We start from the raw sequence: 16,051 nt of genomic DNA, 5'->3' as shown, positions 1-16,051 counted from the left end.
ACCTGAGACACTTGCCAGCTCGAGCCTCACGTCCTAGGCACCTTCCCCTCGTCATCCACTCCGGGCCACACCAAAGTGCTTGTGCCCCGTGGGGAGACAGGATTTCTAGAGTTACTTGCCCCTCAAGGGGTAATCAACAGCATTTAACCATGACGGGCTGTGTCTCTGGTGTTCTTCTCTGCAGGTGAGAGCTGTTTACTCGGGATGTGGACTCGCTTCATGAATGAGGAAACAGACCAGAAGAAGTTATGTGAACCCAAGGTCATGAGGCTAGTAAGGAGTAACCTCTGGATCTGAACCTCGACAGTCCAGCTCAGGTGCGTTATGCTGCACCTGAAGCCAAAGAATACACGAAAAGATATAAAAATTATAGCTAAGCCTAACATGCCCTGCTTCCCTCCCATGCCTGTCTGGAATTAATGAATTGTCCAGTTAAGTAAAGTCAAAAAGAAGGTAAGTTTGATTCTTTCTATGGCAGTTACAGAGGCAGGGGAGTGCAGGAGTTATGAAGACAACCTCTAGAACCATACTCCTGCATAAAAAGCCTGGCTCTGCTTCTTATACGTTGTGTGACCTTGAACAAGTCACTTAACCTCTCTGTGCCTTACTTTCCTCATCTAAAATGGAAATCATTATAGCACTTCCTTCATAGAATTGTTGTAAGGAATAATGAGTTGATACCTATACTCATTCAGAACAGATCCCAGCATGGAGTCAGCACTCAGAGGTCATTTTTATTAAGATGATATTCATTTAAAGGCGAGTCATTCTTCTTTTGAAGATCTATGACACAGACTAAATGTGCCCAGACCCTAGGGTGCCCTGAGATGAGTTTAATGACATTCTTGAGAGATCTCATTAGTTTCATCTTATTCCCCCTGAGAACGGAGTGCAGAACCATAATTCTGACTAGTGGAAGGTTCTGCAATTTGGGGCATTTCACACCTTCGGATTGGTATTTCTTAAACATCACTCAGGAATTCTGCCAGGTCTTTGTGCCACTTTTGCTAGTAATTACCTGATGGACTTGAGTTTTAAACCATTTTTATCTTAAGCCATAAAGACTTGTGAAACCATTGGTTTGAGATGCTTGTTACATCTTTTCCAAATGCACAATAAAATACAGACAGAACTCTGAAGAAAGAAAAAAGGTCGTGCATCTTTTAAGTCAATGTGGAAAGGGTACAAATACCCTGTTAAAAGGAAGACTGCCCTTTGGAGGATTATAGATTCTTCCCGAATGTGTAAAATCCCAAGACTGTAGCTTCCTGAAGAACAGTCAGGAATATTCCCAGGGACGAGTTGCCTTCACTTTCACTTGTTTTTTGGAGTACTTCGGGGGGGAGGGTGTGTGCAATTCCATAATACCTAAGAACACTGTTCTCAGAACTGCAGAATGTGTCCCACCCATGGCTGGCCGAAGCTGTTACAAATCCAATATGGACAGCACATGCCTCATGATTGGGTGAAGTGTCTGAGGCTCAGAGGACTTGAGTCTTCCACCCTAAGTCACACAGCAGGTGGGTGACGGAGTGGGGAGTCCATCCCACACCCTCTTCAACAGCCACCCACCCTCTGACAACCTGCCTCTTGGCTCCACATCATAGCCCAGGGCCTCGCCTGATCAGAGGATGAGGTCATGCACCCCGCCCCCGGCTGGCAAGAAACTGCAGAGGTTCTCAAAAAATGTCCCCTAGAGAAGAATATCACAGCCCACGACCATTACTTTTTCTTTTTGTTGTTCAAGAAAGAATCCATTCATTCTCAACGGCAAGGAAGGTAAAAAGCCACAAGGACTCAGGCTTGGTGAGGACGAAGGTTGTTACTAAAATGTAGGAATAGAACAGAAATAACCGGTCAGTCAGGGAGAAGTCTCTGGATCATCTGTGCGCTCATGCCAGACAGGGCTGCAGGTGGTGGGATGGAACGGGCCTGTGCTTTGGAATGGAATCTCACTGAGCAGCCACTGGAGTGGTCCAAGCCTCAGTTTCCCTATTTGTTAAATGGCAATACATACGTCATGGGATTTTGTTTTGAGAGGATTAAAAAAGCTTTGTCAAAGTGTCGGGCACATCAAAACTCCTGTGGGAGACTTTTAAATCCACTTCTTCCCTTCCGCATTCCCCTCCCTGCATACTGAGATGGTTTTCATTCAAAACTCTCAGATAGGAATGCCTGGGTGGCTCAGTCGGTTGAGAGTCTGCCTTCAGCTCAGGTCATGATCCCAGGGTCCTGGGATCGAGTCCCGCATCGGGCTCCCTGCTCAGCGGGAAGTCTGCTTCCCCCCCCAACCTCCGCCTGCCGCTCCCCCTGCTTGTGCTCTCTCTGTCAAATAAATAAATAAAATCTTAAAAAAAACCAACTCTCAGATGAAGGCATACCCATACTCTTGAATTCTTCAAAGTCCCAAAAGTCTGGGCAGTCTCATTGACCAGGTAATAGCACCAGGTTAAACATCGACAGGGGTACCCGAATCTTAGATGAGCTCACCACAGCTGGATGCAGGAGCTATTTTATCTCCATTCAGCAAATAGGGAAGCTGAGGCACAGCTAGGAGCGACAGAGCTGGGATGTGAACCCTGGCAGTAGGGCTCCCATGCCCCAGCTGTTGGCAATACACCATCGTCTGTAAAATCTGGTGAAGACCAGCATTTAGACGAGCTCAGCTAGTAGACCATATCAGATCTGGAACATTCTGAGCGGGTACCATTCAAAAGTGGGGTTAGGAGGGGGCCATGCGTCTTTGGCAGGATAAAGTAGCAGAAGAAAAAAATGAGAAATCTTTTGTTTTTCTTTTTCAATTCATTAAGGCTTGTTGGGGTGAGCAAGAACCTCATTTTTTTTCTTCCCATGACTTCCCTTTTATTTTAACGGGGAAACGTGCATTTCAAAGACTGCTCAATAGCAGCGTTGAAGTCTCAAGTTCAATCACAATGTCCCCATTGTGGCTGGGGGACTCCTTGGCCTTTAAGCTTGGGTTATAAAAATTTGGTCTGAGCCCAAAGTCTGGCTTTAATAGAATATTTTAATTTTATTTAATGAATATTATTTTAAATCTATTTGGCAGTTTTAAAATGTGTTCTTTTATTTTCAAATTAAAATTTACTAATGTTCTGTGCTTTCCTGGGGGCGTAGGTGCAGCAAAGAGTGGGAGTGATAATAACACAAGCTACCATTTATTGAGTGCTTACTATGTGCCAAACACCCTGCTCCATGGTTTATGGGTGCCACCTCTCCCATCCCTCACCACCACCCAGGGAACAGCGACCATGGCCTCCACTGTTTGGGAAGCTGAGAGAGTCAACCCCCAGCCCGAGATGGCAGAGTTAGTGAGCTGGGGGCTTGAGGCTCAGACCAAGTCTGTCTGAGCTCACGGGCTATGCTCTTAACCACTGCCCCACAGTCTCTTGATATTGAAAAAGGACCCAATTGACCAATAACTTAAAGGGACATCGACGACCGAGTACGTGATTCCTTATAACCTCAAGGGCAGGAAGGGCCGGCTCGAACAGAAGAGCTCCCCTATTGGGTAGTCCATGTAGATGGGCACTGCCTCATTTAAATTCTCACAATGGCCCTTCAAAGCAGTTATTACTGTTGTTATTATAGCATCTCCATTTTATAGAGAGAAAACTGAAACCCACAGTTTCATGCGGCTTGTAAATAATAATAAATAATACAGCCGCCAACTCTGATATAATTCCTACTGTTTGCCATGCACTGTTGCAAACACTTTATATGTATTTACTCCATCTCCACAACTCTTTGGGGGAAGGTACACAGTTATCCACTCTGTTTTACAGATGAAGAAACCGAGGCACAGAAAAGTTTGGTAACTGGCCCAAAGTTAAATAGTTGGTTTATACAGAACAGGGATTTGAATCCAAGCAGCCCCGCTCCCGGGTGCATGCTCTTCATCTCTAGGCTGTAGGTCAGAGCCAGGGCTTAAATTCAGGAAGCCTGATTCCTCCCAGCCCCCAACATCACCACGTGTTCTCCACCACCACTTGACAAAAGCAGAAGGAAGGTCACAGTGCACAACACAGTTCTAGGCACAGAAGCCAGTCGGTATACTGCTCATATTGAATTAGGCAGGGCTTCTTTGAGTAAGGGTCTACAAAGCTGGGTCTATTTCTCCAACCTGCTGCTTGAGTATTGGGAAGCTCAAGAAGTCATATCACTGCCCTCTGGATCCTCAAAGGTGAGGAAGAGGCAGTGCAATGTTGGTGGAGACACACCAGGATCCTACTATTGGAGGGGCAAAATCGGGTCCTTTTTGCCTCTGGATCTCCAGTAATTAGCCCGGCACCTAGAACACAGCTCGGTAAATACTGCTGAATAAGTGAATGAAAGCATGAATGCTTTCTAACTTTCCCCCAGCACCACGCAATGTATCAGGCAGGTAGGAGGCACTCATAAATCACAAATCAGTGAAATGGTCTATGCAATGTCGCAAGAGCATGTTCTTCCTTGTCAACAAAATTTGTCTTGTCATATTGCAATAGCTCAGGGGTCAGGAAACTTATTCTGTAAAGGGCCATGAGGTCTCTGTAGTAACCACTCAACTCTGCGATTTTAGCACAGAAGCAGCCATAGGCAATTTGCTTAGGCCAGGTAACTGCAGAGATGTGGCCACCATTTCAAGATTCCAACACTAAACCTTCTTTGATTTCTACAGGGACAGGCTCAAGGTTCTATGAGAATCAGCAGATGTCTCTCATTTCTGAGCTCAACTTTTGTACCTGACCATCAGCTAATATCCCCCAAGCAAAACCAATGGAGACGAACTTTAAAATCTGGCTCTCCAGGCCAGACTTGTAGAGGAAAGGTAGTATTACACCAGGGGGCAGCCTGGATAGCCTAGTGGTTGGTTAGGCATCAAAACTCAGTTCAGTCCTGGCTCCGACATGAGCCATGTAACCTTGGGCAAGTTATTTCACTTCCCTGAGATTCAAGTTTTGCATCCGTAAAATAGACACAATAATAATAATAATAGCACATTCCATCTAAGGCTCTTTGGAGACAGAAATGCGATTGCTTAGCACAGTGCCTGCAACAGTAAGTGTTCAATAAATATGGGCCACTCGTTATTACAAAAAAAAAGTCTTAAAAACAAACAAAAAACTAATTTGCTAAAAATAAGCACAAAGAAAGCACAGCCAAGATGCAGGAAAAGACATTTCCAAAATCAGGTTCCTAAAGATACTCCAGAAAGGCATTCCATGGTCCCAAGGTGTCAGAAAATTCTGCACTCAAGATCAAACCACTAGCGAGCCCTCCAATTTCTCTTGCCCCTCCCCCCAAAGCCTGCTTCTGCGTCTTTTTCTCACTTTGCCTTTCTTGTGGATGCCAGAGCAGCACGGAATACATTTGGAGGGTTTCAGACATTTGCTGAGTTTAAGACATTCTTTCTCCCCTCCTTCCCTGCACATCGCAACATTCAAGTCTCCAGGGAACATGGTCTCAGTGGCAAGAGGACAGCACCAGAGAGTTCTGGCCCGTGGCAGACCAGAAGTGAATAATCTCCCCGGCTCCATTCTTTTCCCCAGCCAGATGGGGCCCACACTCTGTTTACAACAGAAGCAGCAAGTCACAACTTGTCATGCCGCGTGACACCATCCCGGTCCCGGCTGCGAGTCCCCACTTCCCTCTACTGTACTGGTCACACAAAAGGCCAGAGGTGCAGGAATCTGCCTCCTGTGCTCCTTCCCGTCCACCACCTTCCCCACCAAGGACATTCATACCTTTGGTGGAGAGACAAATGTTTCTAGAACACCCCGAAACAAAAGTCCCCATACAAATAATACACACCCGCAAAAGAAAACACTCTGTTTGCATTGACACCCTTTTCTGTCTCTTCTGAAAGGCGGCTTCCTCCCTGCGTGGGATTTCTATCAGCACTCAGGTTGCTACCAAACTCGGGACACAGTGGACACTCTCTGTCTCTATGTATTTCAGGGAGCTGCCCATCAATGAAGACCTAAAGGTACGTGCTTACACAGCCCGCTAAAAAAACACACATGTGTCCGTAGGCACAAAAAAATTGCTTTGGAAACAAATAACTTTAACTGCGAAGTTCCTACAGGAAGGGGATGGGAGGTGAAGAAACGGACCAGAAGGAACAAAAGACATCTTGACCCCTGGCTGCCGCAGATCCGAATGCCAGGAATGAGACTTCTGCTTCGGAATAAGGGGTTGCGCTGCCGGAACCTGCTTTTTCTGCAGAGATGGGAGAGGGAAGGGTCCGAGGGGGATGGGAATTCCAACTCCCCACACCTCACTTGACCCCAAGAATGTCTTCAGTCATCCTCAGAACCCAAATCAAATCGAGATCTTTTGACCGTGGGCTCTGCAGCCCCTTTCCTCGTCCACTTCAACCAAACACATCTACCAGCAGGAATGCGGAGTTGGCCGAGGTAAGGAGAACTGGTGGTTTTCGCTCTGTTTTGGTGACCTTCATAGGGCTTATTTATGCAACTTCAAGCTCATGACCTAATACATGTTGGTTTGGCTTCTCTTGTCATAATAGCAGCCTGTAAAAAGCTTTTGAGAATTCCCCATGTTTTCTTATTTTGGGTCAAGAAAATAAAATCGATATCTAAGTAACCTTAAAAAAAAAATGGCCCGCACAATCTAAAAATTTGGAATATTTCCACTAGGACTAAAGATATCTCTTAAAGCCTCAAAGAGCATCAAAGTTAAGGCCAACAATTGCCATTTTTTAAGGTGAGCTATTTGGTAATAGCATACGTGAGAATTAGCTAAGAGGGACTTTTTGACATAAGTCAAACAATGACATTTAAAACTCACGTTAAAGCAATTACCATGCAGAATTTTTCCGTGTTTTTCCCATTTCTTAAACAGAAGTGTATATGTTTTCAACATAGTTTCTTGCTGTAATTTTCTTTCTTGGCAAACCCACATCTTACCATGAAACCCAAAGTATGCACGCTACAGAACAATAATGGTTGAAACAGACTCGGCTGTCTCTGGCATGATTTTTCCTTACGAAATTAAAATGTCTTTTGGCTAATATGCTGTACATTTCAGTTATGAAAGACCATTCTTGGGAGATGAATAGAAAAGAAAGGGGAACTGACAGATCCAGCTGATGCGAGACAAAAGTAAGTTGCTATATTCATACAGTAGTCAGACCCTCCAGTTCCTCATTCTTTGGGGGGGAAAATGTCGATTTTATCACTTTTCTTCTAGCTAAATTCACAGGGAGTTGACAATTCTCCTCGGAATGACCGTGAGTCAGTACGTACAGATACATGACATCTGGGAACACACAGATTTTTAAAAATCTAACTTCACTAGATACTCAAAAGGGAAAAGGCGGGGAAAAAACCCAATGCCCCTGAAATCACACACATTTTTGTGTTATTGCCACAACACAACTGATACAAAATGACAGAATAAGTTCTAACTTCTTTTAAATCCTCCGTTCATTTTGAAACCTGGCTAAATTAGCATTCTCGGGCAAAGAAAGTTGACGGTGTGCACAGTCTCAAAATTGGTAAGACGAAAACCTGTCTCCCTTGGCTACCTATCTATTCATCTGAGTTCCTGTTTTCAATTTCTGCATACATCTGAACGCAGAGGCAGATCCTGCAAAAAAAGCATGCAGGCATATCTGTGCCCTAAACCAGGATCGTGCAAGGGTAGTGACAACAGGGAAGAGGCCCCGCTTTCTAGAGACCCCAGACTGTGTGCAGAGACCCTCTCATCCATCCTGTCGGGCTCCGTCCCAAAGTGGGGGCCCCTCTTATCCCCCACAGACCCTCTGCCTGCCTGTCCCGGATTCAGGGAACTGACGTCCTCCTTTAACCTTCAAAGTGGCAAAGATAAATCATTCCAGTTACCTGACTCTTAGGACCACCTGTTCCAAATTATTCTTCGCTCTCCAAATGTTTATAATCTCACCCCCAAACAACAACCCACCCATCGTGATCCAGCACCTTCCGGTAAACTCGATTTGGACCGCCTACCGGAACATTTTAGGGCCTTGCCACTGCCCGAAAACTTATTGACTCTTTTTAGGAACTGAAATGTGTAGCGTTATAATATCGAAGGAACAAATCAAATTAGCCCTTGAAAATAAACATTGTCCTTTACAGAACTGTACACAACCTGACGAATATCATGACTCAGAAAGGCTCATATTTGTGTTTTCTCAATACTTAATATGATTTTTCTTCCGTTTAAAACAACAACAACAACAACAACAAACATCAGGGCAGAGTCAGAAAATAATTGCGTTCCATGCATTTCAGACCAGCCTAATTTGGCATCTCTCGCCAAGGGAAAGGAGAGCAGGAATGTTCTCTGGGCCAAGGTTTTCACAGTGCATGGGTAAGGCACGGTCTGCAGAGGTCTGAAGGCCTTGGTTCTGGTTTCCCTCACTCTGCAGCCTCTCATGAGGCATTGACTTGAGACTCAGTTCCCTTGTTAACAAAGTTCGGATATGATAATAATAACAATAATTAATAATAATAGAATTCAGGTCTGGTACACAAGTGTCCAATACATGGCAGGCATTTTCATCTCATTACTATTAAACACAAGGATAGAATTTGCAAATGCAGAGAAAGGGCAAAGATACCAGTAAGAGGAGAGCGAGAAAAAAGAAGAAAAAGCAGCAAAAAGGGTGCCTGGGTGGCTCAGTCGGTTAAGCGTCTGCCTTTTGCACAGGTCATGATTCAGGGTCTTGGGATCGAGTCCAGCATGGGCTCCCTGCTTGGGGGAGAGGGGGGGAATCTGCTTCGCCTTCTCCCTCTGCCCCTCCTCCCTGCTCGTGCTCTCTCTCTAATAAATAAAATCTTTAAAAAAAAAGAGAGAGAGAAAGAAAGAAAGAGCAGCAAAAATAAACTTAAAAGCCTGTGGCTTCCTTGGCCCTCTCTCCCATGAATACACCTGGCAGGTACTTTCGTACCTTGAAATTGATTTTAAATCACATGCCATGAAGAACAAGTTCCTGCCCCCTCCGATTCATTTACAGAGACAAGTGGGTCTGAGCCAGTCACTTCAAGTATTTGCCACCTGATGGAGGGGGTTTATCCTCGGATTAGAAGAGGTGTTAGTCAAACACCATTAGGCCAGTTAAGATCTTCAAATAGCGAAAATGAAGCATTGTCTCAAGCAAATTCTCTGCTAATTGTTTCCCTACTAGAATCTTCTTTTGGTTTTGTATGTTTGGGACTGTTTGAACCGCCACCAACAATAAGGGGTGTGGGGAATGGGCCATTCAGGAAGCTGTTATGATTTGGGGGGTGGGGATGGGGGAGGCAGGTGGGGAGCGAGAAGAGCGCCGTGGGGAGTGTGCATGAGTGTGTGTGTGTGTGTTTTCTGTCAACAGGCTGTGTTTTCTCAACTCTGGAGTTAATTCTCTGTAGAGATTCCTTTTGAGCAGAGTCCACCAACTCCTTTTTGAGAGTAGCTAGCTAGAAAAAAAAAAATTCCTTCCACCAACAAAACCTAGTCTTGGCAAGAGTCAGAAGGTTCAGCCTTTGGAGGTAACCGAATAACCAGCCACTTCACCTCCACAAACCCCACAGATAAGGAGAACACATCAGCGGGCAAATTCCCCCTTTGTAAAAAATCTTTGGGGAACGGGGTTCTCCTGTCCCCCAAGGAATGCCTATCAGGCCAGACAGCCTAGCATTTTATCTGTGCCTAGGTGAGAAGCAGATGAGTTTTTACCTTGCCACGTGAGAGAAAGCCTTCTCACCCAGCCTGCACACACATGTGTAAACACACACACACACACACACACCTCAGACCTGTGGCCACCGCCTCGTACTTGCGCTGTTAACTTCTTCCACGGGCCTTTTTATGGTAAGGAGGCCTGCCCAGCAGAGACAAAACCCTACCTAGATACAACCTCTACCACCCATGCCTTACAGAAGGGAACGTGCTGTTCAAGGTGTGCATGGATATACAGAGACGGGCAAATGTCTAAACAAGATATCTGCACTCCCTTCATTTTCGGCTGACAGCTATGGGCTGTCTCTCTCTGCCGGAGAGAGGCATCTGTCATGAGAGGCTGGGAACCCCGCTTATGCACCATAACGGCCTGCGATTTTATTATACAAGGAGTTTATTGCTGGCCTAATTAGTTTCAAACTGGGCGTTCCAGCTGAGGACACCTAAAAAACATCTGGTGGAAGAAAGCGGGAATGAGTCCTCGTTCTGAGCCGGTTACGGTTGGATTTCTGCATAACTCTGGTCTCTCGCGCCCGAACACAAGTTATCTTTGGAAAAGTAACCGAAAAAATAAGGAAATGTTTCTTCTTTGTGGGAAAGGAGTCATCTTGTCATGGGGGAACCCAAAGCATCTTAAAGTGGACGTACGTGCTTGGACTGTGTCTACCTTTTCACAAACTGCCGGGGTCCCCGTATCTGGCTTCACCCAATTCAAAACGTACTTAGCTCCACCACAGAGAGCTTTTGCTGAGGACTTCTGCCTTGTTCGAACAGCAGCTAGCATTTTATCAATTTATCTGTCTGGAACAAGGCTTGCAATTTTGTATGTGCAATTTAAAGCAGAAGGAAGACCACATATATGAAACAGCATGTCTTGGTGTTTTTGCCAAATGGTAATCCTATAACAAGTCAACAAATCATAGCTCCTTATGATGTGTTTAATACAACACAAAAGGCACGAAAAGAAGACTTTAGAACTTAAGTGATGAAAGGATCTGGTTTTTAAAAATCCCAAAGAATCAGGATAACATCTTTTTATTTTCTTTCCTATAGCTATTTAACATTAGGAAAGAGACTGATCTGTTTATAGAGTATTCTTCTCCACACAGCCACGACCCGAAGTGAGCTGTTTTCAAGGCGAAGGAAAAACACCAAGTCCTTTAAGATAAAGTAGTTAATAGTGCAAAGCTAAAATTACAAGGGAAGAATGGTCTAACTACCAAGTACTTGTGGGACCTTCGAACGGCTTTTAAAAAAGTTCAGGCCCTTTCGGATCTAGCCATATTGGTCAAAAGTGCCAAACGTAGAGCTTCCTCCAAAGGCAAAGAGATTTTTCATACAAACACAATCTTAGGCTTAGTCAAAAGCAAGATTCAAACCATCATCATTTATGACATCCATCTTTTATTCGCTTAGTCTGAGGATGTCTAAATACGAGGAAGTATAATGTTGAAGGGGTTTAAAGATGGGGGGAGAAAAGTGGAAAACATGAACATTTCCTTGGGTAAAGTTGCCTGAAAGGTTTTTCACGAAGATTAGTTTTAAAGGGAGGTCTCCCTGCCCTGCCCCCCACCTCCCCAAAAGGCCCAGAGGCTGGAAATGCGGCCACTAGTTCAGTACTCATACTCTGGTAGTAGAAATCAGCACTCAAGCAAGAAAGGGCTCATGAAATGAATAGATTTGGTTTGAAATACAGCAATTGTCCGCTGCTTATAATTTCCTTTGGAAGGGAGCTCTGTAACTCAAACATAATTCAGCACTCAAATCCTTACTTGATGTTTGTAAATCATTCTGCCTCCCCTCTGCTCTTGCTAACAAGCAGACTCCGATGCTCACTCATTTCGCCGCACCTCGTCATGAAAAGGTCCCTCCACCAGGGATGATTTATACCTCAACGTTTTTATAAAGTAATTAAAGATTACGTAGCGTTTCGGGAAAAGAGGGGAGAAAAGAAAATGGTATCCATAAAGATGCAGCCTCGGTCTTGCTTTGCAAAAATAATTCAGACCGCAGCGGCAGGCACCCTAACTGCGCTTGGGGGGAGCGGGACCCTCCCAGCCAAAGCGCTTCCCTCTCAGCCCCCGAGAAACGCGCTCGGAGGACTGCGCGATGCGAGTATTTTTACCAGTCAAGCTCTCCTAGGATTCCTGGAGTTTACACACTATTTATTTGGGGGCAGGAAATATATTGGAGGAGTCAAGGCCAGCAGGGCCGTTTAACCTCCGGACTGCAAGGCTAAAAAACAATTCCTTCCTCCACTTTCTCCCATTACAGCAAAACCCTAGCCTCCTTCTAACCAGTCCTCGGAGGCAAAGTTTTTTGTTTTCAACTCCGGCTTCGGCAAGCGCCGGGACGCCCGCTCCGGTACAAAGCCCCGAGAGCCGGCCCGCGCAGGCCGGGCGCAGCCGGGCTTTCAAACACAAACGCGGCTAGAAGGCGGCGGGGCGGCCGTTCCCGCCCCAGCCCGGGGGCTCCACAGACGGCGCCCGCGGGCGTGCGTTGGGCTCCCAGCGCCTCTGCGGTTCGGGCCGGGGTGGGGGGACCACCGTGAGTCGCCGACGACCCGGGCCCTCAAAGGGGCCAAACGCAGCCCGCCGCGTCTACACCGCCCGCGCGCCATGCACTTGTCCCGCGCGCGGGAGTGCAAACTTGAGTCGCTGCAACCCGAGCGCAGAAGGAAACTGAGGCCCGCAGCCCGGCTTTCCCGGGACCGGACCCGCCGCCCTCGCCGCCCTCGCCGCCCTCGCGCCCCGGGTGCCCTAGGGGGCGCGTGGGCCCGTGCGTCCCCCGAGCGCCCCGACAGCTGCGGAGGCCCGGGCCCGGCGGGTGCGCGAGCGAGGCGCAAGGCGACCGGTCCGCGTCAGCCCGGGCCCGGCGAAGCGCGGCGGAGCCCGGCGGGCGGCCCGGGGTGGGCGCCGCGGGCGGTACTCACCGCGCGCAGTGGAGAGGGCGCCCCGGCGCGGGCGGGCGCGGGTCCGACGCGGCCGGGCTGACTGCGGCGGGCACCGTGCTGCTCTGCCGCTCCCGCCGCCGCCGCTGCCTCCGCCTCCTGGGCTGCGGCGGCCGCTGCCTGCGCGGGGAGGACCGGCCCCTTCCCCTCCCCGGGCCGGGCCCTCCCTCTGCCCCCGCCCGGTCCCCGCGCCGCTGCGTGGGCGCGTGGGGGCGCCGAGGCGCGGCGCTGGGCTCGGCGGGCGCACACCCCCGGCGGCTGGACGCGCGGCGCGGGGCTCCGGCCCTGCCGCTGCCGCCGCGCTGCTCTCCGCGCCTGCAGCCCCGCCGAGCGCGCCCGCTCCTGCGGGTCCTGCAGGAGGCGAGGGCGCAGCCTCCTCCCCACCCACCGACACCCCGCACCTCCTCCCTCCGCAGCCCAGGCGCGGCCCCTGAGAAAGGCACCTTCACAATTACACCGCCATTCATTCATTCATTCATTCATTCATTCATTCATTCATTCATTCATTCATTCATTCATTCATTCATTCATCCACCTATTCATTCATCCAGCCTACACTGAGCATCTACTGTGTCAGGTACAGCCCCTGGGAGATTCCACTGGAGCAAGATAGATTCGTTTTCTGTCCTCCGGAGCTGCGTGCACATGCGGAGATAGACCATAAACAAACAAGTAGAGAAACAAGGTAACTTCAGAAAGTTAGAATTATTATGGAGGGAGGAAATTATGTGCTGGGGGTGCAGGGCGGGTAATCTTAGAAGAGTCTGGAAGGACCTCTCTGAGGAGGTGACACTTGAATTATGAGAAAGGCCATTGCTGGTGATATCTGGGGGAGGAGAGTTCAGGGATCATCCACCTACTTTTCACCCACTTTACAGATGGGGAAACTACGTCCAAATTTATGTGCTGCAGGCCCGGCTATACCTGCGTCCACCTCTGGTCAGAGCTGGTTCTCCCCTTTCTACTCCCAAAACTTTAGGTAGAAGCAAATGTATTCAGTAAGCATGGCTGTTCTCCTTCCATGAGCCAAGTAAGCACCGGACCTGTAGCTCCTAGATGACTCTTCTGTTCCTAGAAGCGGAACATGCATATGTGCTTGGCCTTGATTTCCTCATCTCTAAAACGGAGATACCAGTATCCATATTACATTATTATTGTGATAATTCACAGAGGTCATGCTTGTAAACACTTTTGACCATGACTGTAGCTGATACTAGTGATGCTCAACAATTATTATTACTAAAAAACCCCCCCAATTATTATTACTGTACACAGAGCTTCACTTCCCATAGCATCTTGCAGAAAGCCCCAAGTCATTATAAATTGGGTATCTTCATGTTCTCCAGAGGGGTTTAATTTTTCTTGGCCCATGAGCCTTAATATAATGTTATTTTAACAGTAGTGGTGGGCAGATTTTTTTTTTTTTCCTAAAGGAATAAAATGGGATAGACTGGCCTAGGAAATATGAAGTGAATTGCATGCAATAAGAGTAAGTGTGTGTCTGTGAACTGTGCAAGACTATTGAATCTCAGATCTGTACCTCTGAAACAAATAATGCAATATATGTTAAGAAAAAAAAGAAGAAGAAGAAGAAGAAGGTAGCGGGAGGGGAAGAATGAAGGGGGGGAAATCGGAGGGGTAGACGAACCATGAGAGACGATGGACTCTGAAAAACAAACTGAGGGTTCTAGAGGGGAGGGGGGTGGGAGGATGGGTTAGCCTGGTGATGGGTGTTGAGGAGGGCACGTTCTGCATGGAGCACTGGGTGTTATGCACAAACAATGAATCATGGAACACTACATCTAAAACTAATGATCTAATGTATGGGGATTAACATAAGAATAAAAAATAAATAAATAAATAAATAAATAAACTTAAAAAAAAGAGTAAGTGTATGTGGGCACCTGGGTGGCTCAGTTGGTTAAGCGACTGCCTTCGGCTCAGGTCATGATCCTGGAGTCCCGGGATCAGGTCCCACATCAGGCTCTCTGCTCGGCGGGGAGTCTGCTTCTCCCTCTGACCCTCCCCCCCTCATGCTCTCTCTCTCTCTCATTCTCTCTCTCTCTCTCAAATAAATAAATAAAATCTTAAAAAAAAAAAAAGTGTGTGTGTGTGTGTGTGTGTGTGTGCTGGGTCAGACTGGGTTTCTTCCTCCAGATCATGGGGTAAATGTCCACGAACACATTAACTAAGGGTACTCTGTGGAATACAAAGGGTTAATCTGTTTCCTTCTAATCATTTTACTCCTTCACCTGAATCTGGCCAATTATCTCATAAATCACAGCCACGCCCCACAGTACTTTGAAAGATAAACAGGAGGCAGGTGCTTATTAATTTTTTTTTTTTTTCCTTTTCTTAGGGCAGTGGTTCTCAACCCTGGGCTGCACATTAGAATCTCCAGGGGAGCTTTTAAAAATCCCCATGCTGAGGCCCCACCCCAGACCAATTAAACCAGACTCTCTGGGGGAGGGACTGAGGTATCACTATTTTTTAAAGCTCCCCAGGTGATTCCAATGTTCAGCAGAGGGTGAGAGTCCCCATCTTTGGGAGAATAAGAACTTGACCACTGAGTCATGGCAGATGAGGTAGAAGCCCAAATAGGGGTTAAGGCTCCCAGTTCTTATTGAAGACCACCCAAAATGCAGCTGCTTTCCTACGTACCAGTGCCCCCGTTTTCATCCCTTTTTTCCTTTGATTTTTTCTTATGAAGTAGTTGTCCTCATTTTATAATGACCAGCAAAATAATCCCAGACAAAATCTAAAAATGCTAAATCATAAAGCAGATTCTTCAAAGTGTAGACCACAGGCGTGCCTACCCTGGAATAAAACACTCCCCCGCCCCCACCCACAGAGTCTTCTATGTACATGTTCTTGGAAGCCAGAAAACCAACTTAACTTGGAAAACTACAAACTTCACAAAGTATCCAACATGTATATACATATCCTACAAGCACACATGTATATTCTCTGTGTCCAATCATGCCTTCTTTCTATGTACATTCCTTTCCCACCTGCAAAGAAAAAGTACTCCTTTTTTTTTAATGCATTCATTTAAACCTTAGTTCTTTCCAAAAAGGTTTTGAGGCAGCATGCAAAAACATAAATATATGCGAACAGAATAACTAAAACAGGAAAAGCAGGTGAAGGGGAAACATGGGGAGGAACCGAAAAGAAAGGAAAAATGTGGGCTAGGAGGTCCCGAGCACTTGTCAAATGGTGGACTGAGAATTAGATGCTGAGCTTCCTGGCAGTCAAAGCAAAGGGGAAAATGTGATCAAGTACATCAGTGGCTTTCAAATTTTCTTTTGCTCAAAAGAAAGCATGCACAGAAGCTCGGTATGGAAAAAGGAAGTGAGGGATCCCAGCCCCAGTCTCACACCTCTCTCCTGCGGGTAC

At 46.9% G+C, this 16,051-nt stretch overlaps 1 protein-coding gene across 1 annotated transcript in view; it reads right to left on the bottom strand.

Moving 5' to 3' along the window:
- Positions 1 to 12,749, bottom strand: part of EYA2 (EYA transcriptional coactivator and phosphatase 2) — a 267,958-nt gene extending 255,209 nt beyond the window's left edge. Inside the window, exon 1 of the mRNA XM_064573294.1 lies at positions 12,638 to 12,749. The gene's annotated coding sequence lies outside the window, so the exon portion shown is untranslated. The remainder of the gene's footprint in view (positions 1 to 12,637) is intronic.
- Between the last annotated feature and the right edge of the window lie 3,302 nt (positions 12,750 to 16,051).

This window comes from Mirounga angustirostris, unplaced genomic scaffold (assembly GCF_029215605.1).
Source record: "Mirounga angustirostris isolate CCGP_5_RB_7025 unplaced genomic scaffold, mMirAng1.0.hap1 SCAF_10, whole genome shotgun sequence".
NCBI classification, from domain to species: Eukaryota; Metazoa; Chordata; class Mammalia; order Carnivora; family Phocidae; genus Mirounga; species Mirounga angustirostris.
The sequence above is the reverse complement of the archived record's forward strand: the minus strand, read 5'-3'. Positions and strand labels throughout refer to the sequence as shown.